The 13858-nt window shown below is 35.8% G+C and overlaps 1 non-coding gene across 1 annotated transcript; it reads left to right on the forward strand.

The window, feature by feature from the left end:
* Positions 1-206: 206 nt before the first annotated feature.
* Positions 207-313, forward strand: LOC145117944 (small nucleolar RNA R71). The gene has a single exon (XR_013712935.1). It is a non-coding gene; the product is annotated as a small nucleolar RNA R71 (small nucleolar RNA).
* Positions 314-13858: the final 13545 nt, after the last annotated feature.

Below are 13858 nucleotides of genomic sequence, written 5' to 3' on the forward strand. Positions count from 1 at the left end.
CCATCTCTTCAGTATGTGTACCTCCACCGCCTTTTATTCCATCACGCCCTGGGTTGTGATACTCACGAGAGTGCCTTGAAAACTCTTCAATCAGCTCCTTGGCCTGATTTGGGTTCTTCTTTGTTAGTGGTCCTTGCGAATCAAGGAGTTGTCTAGTCATGACATTCACCGCATCATAAAATATTGACATTTCTTTCTGAATATTGAGGTCATGTTGAGGACAATTCCTTAACAACCCCTTGTAGCGTTCCCAGGCCTCGTACAATGACTCCCCCGGATTTTGCTCAAAGTTGGCAATTGCCTTCTTGAGTTTAGAGATTTTGGAGGGTGGGCAAAACTGATCTAGAAACCTCTCATGCAACTAGGCCTAGGTGGTGATTGTACCAGGTGGGAGTGCCTTCAACCAGTCTTTTGCTGCTCCCTTGAAAGTGACTGGTAGCATCCTTAGCAAAGCTGTCTCCCTTGGGATATTGGGAGTATTAAAATAATCTGCAATATCGTTCACCTCGTCTAAGTGTTTGAAAGCATCCTCGTAATCCTTCCCGTAAAATGGGATATCTTTCAGTGCAGTAAGGATATGTCCCTTCAACTCAAATGTGGTATTGCGAGGAATCGTAGGATGTACTAAACTCGGCCCCACATCATCTCGAATCTGCTTTTTGTAGTCCCCCATGGCCATCCCATCTATATTTGCCATCTCATTCTCCGGCTCGTTCTCGGGTTCACTCGTATAAAGACCAAATTCTGTGTCGGATTCGTATTCTGATTCGTGGGGAATAGGAATTGGACCAAGTTCTTCAACTCTGCCTTTATCCTTTGGGGTTGAACTTGACTCTCCTGTCTTCTTTCCCGACTTCCTTGAAAAGGCTGATTTTAGTTCTTGCAATGGCGTCTTCTTTGGCGTGTGATCTTCCTTCGCGTTCTTATTCTTATTTTTGTGAAGGGCGGACTCCGGATCTTCAAGTGGCGGCACCAAAGGTGTGTTAGAGCCCCTGGTCATGAACTCCTGCAAACTAAACAAAATAACAACGTAAAAACGAACTAAAATAGAAAAATAAACTAAAAACTAAATAAAACTAAAAATTACAGTTCTCACGTCGTGAATCTGTAAGATTCACGTCGTGAGTCCTGTAACATAAAAAAAAATTTAAACCTTGCTGGAAAATTAACTTTTTGCAGGTTTTATCCCATAAAAAGGATCGATTAACCCAAAGCAAATAAATAAATAATAAACTAAGCCGTTCCCCGGCAACGGCGCCAAAAACTTGATGTGCACGGAAGTACCCACTAATTTTAATATTTATAACCTAACAAACTTAGACTAACTATGCACTTATAGGCAGTGTACCTAGTCAGATTACAGTATAGCTTAGGTAAGTCGGGTGTCGATCACAGGGAACGGTGTTCTTAATTAATCTATTTACCACTAAATTAATCTAATTATTAACAAGCTAAAAGGGTTTTATCTAATTTTGCAAGTTTAGATGAACTTAATTCTTTAACAAAAACTTAATCAATAAACAAAACACTTATGTTAGTTCGAATCTGCTTTCGCTCAATGGTTATACATTAGTTAGGACTATTACTGTTGGTTACCAATTAAAGAAGTATTAGCAATTTAGTTCTAAATATACTAATTATTAATCAATTCATGTAAATCTATGTATGGTCACACAATAGTTAACACAGAATCAATTATTAAATAAGATTGGAGCCATAAAAGATTGATTAATCAAAACACAATTACAGTCATAATATGAGTTCTCTAACACAGCTTAATTCAATGATTCAATTACTTATCTAAGATTGGTTTGATCTTAGCTCTAATAAACTAGCGTTCACTATATTATTAGGTATTCAAATTCATGCAGATTTGTGTTCACTAACTACACAGAACAAGAATTTAAAGCAATCAAATCATTAACTAAAGCATGCTAGGTAAAATCAATCAACACAAGCATATCACCAACAAGTAAAGTCAAATCTAATGCATTAAAACCATGAGTTCTAGCTTCATCTAGCTAACAGAAGCAGCTAGATTTAGCTGGACATACTAACAGCTAAACAAACAAAAACTATAATCAAAGACATGTTTAAGTGTATCAATCTTTTAAACCAAATTATGAACTTCTTCTTCCTTGGTGTTAAAACCAACTTCCAGGTCTTCTTTTCCTCTGAATTTCGTCTCCAGGAACCCTTCTCAGTCAGCCAACCTCCCAAAAGTCGTAGGGATCAAGGATATATATAATATTGAATTTCTCCTGATTCACCTCGTGAATATTTAAGATTCACCTCGTGAATGCGTAAATATCCGTATACAACATGGATTCCTGATCCGCAATGTTTATCTTCCAAAAGCCATACTCACCTCGTGAATCTTATAATATTCACCTCGTGAATGCGCCCTTTTTCTGATTTTCTTGTCTTTCAAGCCTTCAACCTCCAAAGTTCCATTCTTTAACGCTTTTAGTCCCTTTTCTTCAAAATATCTTCTTTTTGGCTGCAAAATATAATTTAACCTTATAAGTACCATTATTCTATACAAATGACCAAAATATATATAAAAATGTACTTAAATATTGCCTAAAAATATGTATAAATATGGCAATATCAAATATCATATGTGCAATATATACATACACAAAAAGAAAAATCACATATGATTAAACATGTACACATTATAAAAATAATACTTATATTATCATGTGTAATATACTTAGATTATCATGTGCAAATTTGATATTATAAAATCACATGTGATTATGTATATAAAAACATATGATATTCTAAAATCACATGTGATTAAGATCTTTTATTAAAAGTTTATACTTATTATATAGACAAATTATTGAAACAAATCACATGTGATTATACTAGTAAAAATTTTAGAATCACATATAATTATAAACAGACAACCAAAAAATTGAATGAGGAAAAATAAATTGAATCACAAATGATTATCATCTGTTATGAACATTATTTACTTAAAAAATTGAAAACTAATAAAAAGTCTATTCATCAATTCCGAGCATTAAATCTACTTGGACAAGTACGCCTGTTGTGTGGTTCTCTTTTACCACATAATGAGCATTTTATGGTCTTCGTTTGAGCATTCATAACTGCTTTTTCAACTTCACTAATAATCCTTTTCTTTGGTGATCCTTTATTATGTTGAACTTCTGGAACAAAAATCTCGACTTCTTCTGGAATAGTAACATTATAAAGTTTTTCAAGGATATCTGAATTTGTAATAGGCTTTTCACTTGAACAATTACTCTTCACCTCATTCAAAAAAATTTCTGTTTTTTCAGCCAAACATGCTAACTTCTGCTTATCATGTCTCACAATGTCTAAAGCAGTTTCAACATTCAAAAATACTTCATTAACCAGTTTGGTAACTTCTTCATCCTCTTCATCAAAACGATCTCTCGACAACTGATAATCCAAAGATATTACATCCTTTGTCCATCGCCTAAGAATATATTGTTCCGGTATTTCATTAAAATTTTGTCCATCAATACTCTAAAAGCATGTCTACAGAGAATACCAAACCGATTAAAATGTCCACAGGTGCAACTCACTTCTTTTTCATCATATTTTAGTTCCACCTGTAACAATAAAAAATCACATATGATTATACAAATAAAAATCACAGTCTTGTTTAACCACATGTGATTAAAATGTTTTATATACACAAAATATATCAATCACATATGATTACACACATGAAAACAATATACACACCAACGACATATGCACGTTATCTTTATAATCACATGTGATTGATCAGAACATTATCATATATAAACATATATAAATGATATAAATGAAAAAAATAAAATACCTTATATGTTGCTTTTACTTCGTGTTTTTGGTTCTTGTGAATAACTTTAAAAATTTCTCACACATCTCCCTCCCCTAAATCTTTAACCTCACAAAACCAACCTCCTTTATAAATCTCCTTTTGAACTTCAAAAAAAAACTTTTCTAGTATACACCTTTGCTGCATGTTGTTCTATCATACGTGGTGACCTCCAAGAATACTTTGCTCCCTTGGTCTTACGATTAAGTTCACGTTGTGTATAACGTTGTTTTTTAATGGCAGCGTCATAATTCATCATGAAATTTGAAAGGAAATTTTCAGTTTCTGAATATGTATTGAAAAATGAATTGATACTCTCAGACCTTGATGTTGTCTTCATCATCCCACACCTTGGAAAATCATTGAAATATGCAGGTACCCATGCTTCCTTATTTTCAAATATATCTTTAAACCATTTCTCATCTTCAAGATTAAATTCTTTCATCAAAAGTTCCCAACTCCTCTCGAAAATATGACGCTCGGTATAAATGTCCCAAACAAGTTTATTGAACCTTTTCTTGAAATTCGTGCTTTTAAGGAATTCCACAGATAGCTGTAATAATCACATGTGATTCAAATATTATAAATTAATATTAAAATAAACATATGATTTAGACAATCACATTTGATTGCAATATTGAAACAAAATCACATATGATTTAAATATGTAAACATTAGAAAACAAATCACATATGATTCAAATATGTTCAAATTGAAAAATCATATGTGATTTAAAAATATATGCTATGTAAAATCACATGTGATTTAAAAAAATGTACCTTTTTTGGCAGTTTCTTCATGATATGCCACATGCACAATCTATGCTTGGATTGAGAAAAAACGGACTCCACTGCTTGCTTTAATGCTGCATCTTGATCAGTTAAAACAAGTAATGGTTGTTTATTTGAATGAGCCTTCATAAATTGCTCAAGAAGCCATTTATACGAATCCACATCCTCCGTGCTTAACAACCCGGCTCCAACAGTAACAGATGATTTATGATGATCAATGACAGTGAATGGAACAAACACCAATGAATACCTATTTCATGTAATAATCAAAATAAGATTAAACATATTTATAACATAAAAATAAATAACATAAGAATACTTGATAATAAATGATAAATCACATATGATTATAATCAAAATCACATTACAAATACTTGATGAGAAATTATTCAATCACATATGATTACAATCATCATCACATCAGTATACTTCAGAGTACTTATTAAGCATTGATAAATCATATGTGATTTGAAAATAACTACATCAGACTAGTTGTAAAGCATTAATCAATCAACAATCTCATATGATTGTATATGATCAATCTGATATGATTATAATCATAATCAAAATACCATACATGTTCAACATTAGTCAATCATATATCATTACAATAATAATCACATCAGTATAATTATTGAAAAAATATAAATCACATCTGATTATACACATAAATACATAAAAAAACTTACTTATTTGTACGAAATGTTGCATCAAGTAACATAACATCTCCAAATTCACTGTAGTATGCTTTATCTGTTTCATCGGCCCAAAACATTGCATTTAATACATTATTCTCATCACATCTATAAAAAAATGAATAATCTGGATAGTTGTTTTTCCGATCATTCATCTTGTTCACAATAAGCTGAGCATCTCTGAATCCAATAATAGAGCCCATATCCCTCTTAAAATTTTTGTAATCTACAGCCTTGCCCCTTACATATTGAAAACCACCTTTCAAAGTTGATTTCAGTTTGTAAGCTTTTGTAGCACCCACTTTTGCAGTAGACGCTCGAACAATGAACTCCTTGTCAGAGTATGAAAGAGTCATTTTACTTTTCAAATGAAATGTATCTTCAAGCTCGTGGTTGTGATTTTCTTGAAACTTATCAAACTTATACTCACTTGTTCCTTTGACACGTTTCACAATAATTGTAGCTTTACAATATGTAACCTTGTAGATTGTATTACATTCTGTTGGATTCAATTTTGGTTTACCCATCCTGTTACAAACCAAAAACCTATGCTTTATTATATCACAAACTTTCCTTAATGTGTTCAAACGAACATCAAAACCAGCTTTCTCTGCATATCTTTTATAAAAATTAATTCCCTCATCCACATCTTTGAACCTCATTTCCTTAGTAGGTTTAAACCCTTCAGGAACATCTGGTTTGATATCATGTAGAGCCTCTGACATATAAAACTCTGATACACAACTTGAACTAGTCCTACTATTTGAATTTGCATCACTAAAAGAATTAGAAAGTCACCTGTATGATCAAATATAGAAAACATTTTAATAATATATTATTATAAAATAAACAATTGAATATACATAAATCAAAACAATATAAAATCACATGTGATTAATAATGAATTTGTTATATAATCATATATGATTAAAATAAATAATTGAACATATATAAACTACAACTATGTCAATATTTATTCAAATATAAAAAAATGGATAATCAGATATGATTAACACTATATTAAACATAATTATAAAAAAAAACTAATTAATAATAACAAAAGATTAACAAAACAGATTAAATCAACAATAATGAATTACTTATAATCACATCTGATTATATAAGGATATCATTATTAATCAAATGTGATTGTATAAGGAATTCATTATCAATCACATGTGATTGTACATTACATACATTGATATATCATATATATTCAATTCTAAAAAACATTAATAATGAACTACTAATTAATAATCACATAAGATTAACAAAAAAGATTAAATTAACAATAATGAATTACTTATAATCACATGTGATTATATAACAAATTTATTATCAATCACATGTGATTGTACATTACATACATTGATATATATATTCAATTCTAAAAAACATTAATAATTAAAAAAAACATGATATATAATAATAATAAAAAAATAAGTATTTAAATTTTTTTACCTGAAACACTAAAGTTTTGGATTTGATGACTTGAATGTTCAAAATCTTCATCCATATAGTTTGTTATTTGATGACTTGAATGTTCAACATCTTCATTAACTTCTTCATTACTAATTTCATTTTCATTTCTAAAGAAAGTAACATTATAGCTTGTAAAAGACATTATGAAACAATAGAACCTGTCATTAACAACATAAATAATTATTATTACAAAATATATTAATAATATATGATTTAAAAAACTATAACATATAATGTAAATATTCCAAAAATATATATATATATGATTATAACATATATCACTCATATGCAATTTTAAAAATATATGACTAAAACATTTATGATTATAACATATATTAATCATATATGATTGAAAGAATTGTATTATACTTTATAACAAATACAAGATTTCGTACTTTTTTAAACAGATCTTTGAAAAGCTTTTTGTCATCGTCAAATCAGCCCCTACTTATTAAAAAATTCTAAGAGGACTTTCATCAAACAGTTGGTGTGCAACACAAAAAACTCCAAATCAATGTGAAATATCAGTACATGATGATCCCATTTTCATTCAAACACACAAATCACAAATTAAATTACCAGTGAAACGAAATCGGAGAGGATAAGAGAGGGGCGGTATCCGATAACTTCGTTTTCCGAATAGTTGATTTCGTAGCCTTCTATTTCAGATATGGTGAAAACAAATCTGGTAGCTGATGAAACAATATGAGAGAGTAAAGGAGAGGGAGGTGGTTGCCGAAAAGGTGGTTTTACGACTGATTCAAGGAGGTGGTACAGGGAGGCGTTTCAAGAAGATGAAAGCCGGAAAAAGATATTTTCTGACGATAATACGAGTGGAGATGGAGAGAGAGGAAATAGTTGGCCGATTCAGGCGAGTGTCCGACGATTCCGACGACGGACGCTGGTAATGGTCTGGTGGTCGAATTGGGTGGTGCAGGTTCAAAAAAGGCTGAGAGACGTCATAGTAGGGTGCGGCCTTTTGTATTAGTCTAATTAAAAAATGTTATCATTTGAACATAACTCTCTCTCTCTCTCTCTCTCTCTCTCTCTCTATATATATATATATATATATATATATATATATATATATATATATATATATATATATATATATATATATATGTAACATCCCAACCGTCGAGTATCCTTATTATTCCATTTAGATTTCATGTTTTAAGTTCTACTCGACGAGTTGACGCTATGACTCGTCGAGTAGCAGCGGGCCAGGACACGTCAATTAATGAGTGACTCGACGAGTAGGAGCTGGCAATGGAAACCCTAATTCTCAGGGTTTTTGCACCCTATATATTAGACCATTAGCGCCTCCCACTGTCCTCTATCACCCTTTGAGAGCCAGAAACCCTAATTTCCGTGAGTGTGAGCTTGGAGAGTGTTTTGGAGCTTTGAGAAGTGATTTTGTGAAGAGAACTTGTAGATCAAGAGGCTAGCATCAAGGGTTTTGTGTGGATCCAGAGTCTACTTCAGCTTGGGCACGTTTTAGAGGTAACCAGCTGTCACCTTAACCTCTTTTCTCCTAGAATCATTCATAGGTGAAGACTAGGGTTTTCTTTAGCTATTTATGAAGGGATTATGGTTTGGGAGTTAGATCTGAAGTTGAAACTTCATATCTGAACCTCTTTTGAGTCCTAAGTCCATAAAGTTTCCAGCTCTTGCAAGGATGAGACTCTCCTAAGGTGTAAAGTTCCATTAGAAGCTTAGATTGGTCATTTAGAGCCTTTAGGGCCTTGCACGTGTGTAAAGTTTGCAACTTTACGTGTTAATCATGCCTTAGAAGCTTGGATCTGTAATCTGGAACCTTGGCATGGCTTAATAAGTGTCTGCATGGATGAAGGTCTGTAAGGACTCGGCGAGTTGCATAGTCAACTCGGTGAGTCTTATGAAGATGGTCAATAACTCGTCGAGTTGATGAACAAACTCGGCGAGTCCGTTGAAGATTGCCTTAAACTCGGCGGGTCGTTCGAAGACTCGGCGAGTCGGCTAGGGTTTCTCCCAATTCTTGGACATGTATGAACTCGGCGAGTAAAAGGGGAACTCGACGAGCCAATCAAGGATTTCACGACTTCTCGAGTTCAGGAAGGACTTGACGAGTCGGTAAACTACACTCGACGAGTCGAGTCAACATGGACTGTTGACTTTGACTGTGGACTTTGACTTTGACCAAGAATTGACCAGTTGACTTCTGAGGGTATTCTGGTAATTTGGAAATTTATGAAAAAGGGTTTTATGGTAACTATAGGTGGTGGAGTTCGTGTTGGTGATCCGGGAGTTGAGCTTTCTAGTTTCGGACGTCAGTTGCGAGGTGAGTTATCCTCACTATATCAACAGGGTCTAAGGCACCAAGGCCGACCCTTATGGATTTGTATTTGGATTATTACATGATATGTGCATTGTTTCGCATCCTGTTAGTTAGGATGGTGATATGCTTACGCTTAGTGACCGGGTTCGGTCGATATCCTAGTTACAGGGTTATGCTATGATATGACCTGGGTAGGTCGGTGTCCTGGTTTTAGGACGTTGATATGCTATTTGGTCTGTTAGATCGGTTTGTCTGTTATTATGATAGCCTATGAATGTATATGCACATGTTGTTTGATTTGGGTGTTGGGTTGAGGCGGTCCTGCTTTGTGCTGAAGGCCAACATACCCAGGGCGGTCCGGATAGACTACAAAACCCAAGAGGGTATGATAGTCAGACCGAAGGCCCGACGACCGGTTCGGATAGGCTGAAGGCCCTGCGAGGCGGTCCAGACATGCCGAAGGCTCGTAGAGCGGTCCAGAAAGGCTGAAGGCCTGCGAGGCGGTCCAGTCAGGCTGAAGGCTCATTATGCTTGCTGTTTGGTTATATGTTTATATGATATGGTTATGTGGTTGGTATTTTGGGGGATAGCTCACTAAGCTTTCAGGCTTACAGTTTCAGTTGTTGTTTCAGGTACCTCTGGCGATCGCGGGAAGGCGAAGGCATGATCGTACCGCTCCTCTCGTTGTTATGACTTTTATGATTTGATACTGGGATACTCTGATAACTGTATTTTGAAAACAAATTATGTAATGATGTAACGGATTAAAATGTTTTTAAAAGTTTAAATTGGCTTGAATTTTTGGGTGTTACAAGTTGGTATCAAAGCCTTGGTTTGAGTGAATTGGAGGAACATGCGTGTGAATCCAGTCTCAAACCAAGGAAGGTTTTCAAAATAATTTCTGAATGATTTTCAAAATAAGCGAATGAGGATGCAGGATGTACGATCAACCGAAGCCAGTAAGTATCCCCAAAATACCATGCAGTTATTTGAATATGTGATATGTTAAAACAGCATGTTAGTACTAGGCTAGGGATCTTCAGGAATTGCATGATAGAATTGCCTGATTACATGATGCCTGCTAGCATAGGGTTATCTTTATATGGGATTGTCATCATTACTGTAGTTGCTTAGTGTATGCATCACGGCTATACATAACTAAGATCTTATAGCCTGAGAATGTTTGATTTGGCCTTATGTTCTGTTCTTGTTTGATTAGGAGCTTAGGGTAGGATTGGATATGCGAAAGTCTATAGGGTCCAACGTTATGTATGACTAGCATACACTAGTGTTGTAGGGTTGGTGGAAGTTCCATGGACGGGTGGGTTGTGTGAGGCCGGGAGGCCAGTTATGAGATATTTAGCATTTCCTCTAAGAGTGAGGATTGAGCGCTCGCCATGTTGTGTATTCAGTTAGGGCATTGTGGTGATGCTTGAGGCAAATATGGGTAGGTGTGGAAGGTAGTATGGGCCCGTACTACTGAAAGCATAGGACCCATACGCGTGTCAAGTAAGTCACAATCCCTAGGGATTAGTAGGGAGTTGACTCCCAGTTATTTATATGGATTATCCGATACCTTTTGCTATGTTTCAGAATGGTGATGACGAGGCGCTTTGTGGCTGGATCTGGTTCGGGATCAGGATCAGGGGACGGAGGCCAGGAGGGACCAACAGTACCTGAGCCGGTGGTACAAATGGGTACGGACGAGTTGGATGCCAGGATTCGGGAGGTTCTGCATGATGAGGTCGCTGCTATGTTCCGGGCACAGCTGCCAGAGATGTTCGGGTCGATTAAGACCGCCATGGTTGAGTACTTTGATGAGCGTTACACGGCTCTTGCAAAGACAGCTGCCGCAGCAGCTGCTTCAGCTGTATCCTCGACAGGGGGAGGAGTCAGTAGGGGTTTCCAGTACCGGGACTTTGATAACACGAAGCCCCCGACATTTGACGGTACACAGGACCCTATTCGAACCATGAGGTGGTTATCCGATGTGGAGGGTTGTTTCTTCACGTGTTCATGTCCTACTGACCAGAAGGTCAGGTGCGCCCTGAACATGTTGAGGATCGGGGCCAAGGACTGGTGGAGACTGACGACAGGGTCATACACGGATGAGCAGAGAGTTGCGGTTACTTGGGAGCAGTTCCGGGACATGTTCCGTGCCCGTTACATTCCGCGGGTTGAGCGGGAACGTTTGGCACATGAATTTTTGAGTCTGAGACAGGATGGAGAGACGGTGACGGAGATCACCCGCATGTTCACTGAGAGGGCGATGTTCTGCCCTGAGTTCGCGTCTGAGCAGGCCCAGATGACACGTTATCTGAGCATGCTCAAGACTGATATTCGACAGTTTGTTGCCACACAGCAATGTGATACTCTATTGGATTTACAGGAGGCCGCTAGGCGGCGTGAGTTGGAGATCGAGCTGCAGTTGAGGGAGCAGCGGCCGACCCCGGTGCAGTCGCAGCCGGCGCCGAAGCGGTCTAAGACCGCTGATTCCAGGACCGGGGGTCAACAGGGCCGCACTTGTGGAAAGTGCGGCAAGGGTCATACTGGAGCTTGTTGAACTAGTAGCGGGTGCCACAGGTGTGGCAAGGAGGGGCATTTTGCTAGGGACTGTCGTCAATCTGCCCCTGCCTCGGATATGAGGATTGTTGGATTAGTGTCTAAGTCCATAACTATAATTGGTATGTACTTGACCCGACTCGGCATGGTCCATTTGGGTTGCATGGCATCGGAACATTTGGATAGACCGTTTATGAGGAAAAGACATTTTGTGACATATTAACATATTATAAGTTCTAATATATTAATATGAAATCATGTTATTTAATTAGTATTGATCAAGAATTAATTTGGACTTAATTTAGTGATAAAAAAGAGACTAATTAAATATATGGGGATTGATTGTGTAAATCATTCATTCTTATATATGTGGGCTTATGATCCAAGATTCCTTTATGTTGGGTTTAACCCATGTGGTGATCCATGGATACTCCATGGAGGTTAAAACCCATGGAGCATAAGGAATGGGTAAAGTCATGAGTTACATGGTGTAACCCTAATAGCCACACTATATAAGAACCCCTTTAGTTCAAGAAATGGGCACTAGTGATACATATTTTGAGGGCTAGCCGATTTGAACATGTATGTCTTCTTCTCATGGTTATTCCAAGAGTTCATGATGTTGTGTGAACCATTTGAGGTGTCACACTTGGGGCACTAGGCTCTCAAGCTTCATGGAGTCAAGCAACAACAACAAGGTATGTATTCTATCTATTTTAGTATCCTAGTATCAATGTTTTGGTATGCTAGTTAGGATAATACCTTGGATAATCATATTTGCATGTATAATAGAGAAAACATAGATCCAAGGTATTTAGGGTTGCATGTACACTTAGGAGTGTTAGAATGCTCAAAACCCATCAGTGGTATCAGAGCCTAGGCTTGTTTTCAATTATACTTGATGCAAATTGCTGAAAAATGCTGAAAAAGTCGAATTTCGGGCATTCTGGGCACTAGACTCGCCGAGTCCACTGATGAACTCGCCGAGTCCATGAAGAAAATCATCCTACTCGGCGAGTAGGTTGATACACTCGACGAGTAGGAGCCCCTGACAGCATATCTTCGAGTTTTTTGGCTAGAAATGGACTAGGAACATTACCATAAGCTGTTTTTGAACCTATAATCCTGTTTTTGATGTGGTAATGTTCATACTAATCCAATTTCAAAGATAATTGTCAATAGATTCATGTTTTGTATTAGTTTAGTGATTAGGCTAATTACATGAAAAAGTTTGATTAAATTATCTTGTTCTTATGAGTTGCTTAGATTAATAGAAAAGTTAATTGATTATGTGTTTTCAATCCATTTTAATCTAAGAGTTGATTCTAAAATGTGTTTTTGTAACTTATCCTCAAGTTATATGAAAAGTCACATTTAAGTTTCATAAAACTCATAAAAGTTGGTAATGGTTACAAAAATGAAGAGTCTTGTCCTCAAGTTATGGAGGTTCAAGAGTCACTTCATTAAGTAATAAAATGTGTAACCTTAATTAATTCCATAAATTACAAAATAAAGAAAAGTTACATTCTTTTATTAGTTTAAAGTCTTCCATAACTTGTCCTCAAGTTATGGAACTTGAAGAGTTTTTTTTTAATTAAAACTACTTTAAACACATAAGTTATGGAATTAATTAGTTTTGAATAGTTTCAAAACTTGCCCTCAAGTTTTGGAATTTGAAAAGTTTTCTCTTATGAATACTTTAATTCCAAGTTAGCCCTTAGAATTTTAAAAGTTAAAATTCAAACCCTTATACTATTATTATAATTTTAATTATATAGATATGTATAAGATAAAGTCAATCTTACCGTTAGTAGGCCTCATTCACGAAGCCGGTCTATAAGGGGGGTATAAGGTTACTGCCTATAAAATGGCAGTTTAATGGGTGTCCACTCTCACCCACCGCTTCCTTGACTGGTGGAGGGTCGTTAGCCGAACGGGTAGGAAAGGACTATAATTCTCCCTTCATTAAAAGTATTAATGATAAATACTAAGTAACTAAACACTTGTACATTCCCAATCTTAGTTACTTAGGAAAATGTGAAAAGGTGCTAACCCATGAAATTACACTTTATACCTTACCAAGTCATTAGTGGAGCGTGTGTGGTTAACCGGCACACTAATAAGGACTAGTAAGAGTGGCAAAGGGTAA

This window comes from Lactuca virosa, chromosome 5 (assembly GCF_052849685.1).
Source record: "Lactuca virosa cultivar CGN04683 chromosome 5, Lactuca_virosa_CGN04683_v6, whole genome shotgun sequence".
Lineage (NCBI taxonomy): Eukaryota > Viridiplantae > Streptophyta > Magnoliopsida > Asterales > Asteraceae > Lactuca > Lactuca virosa.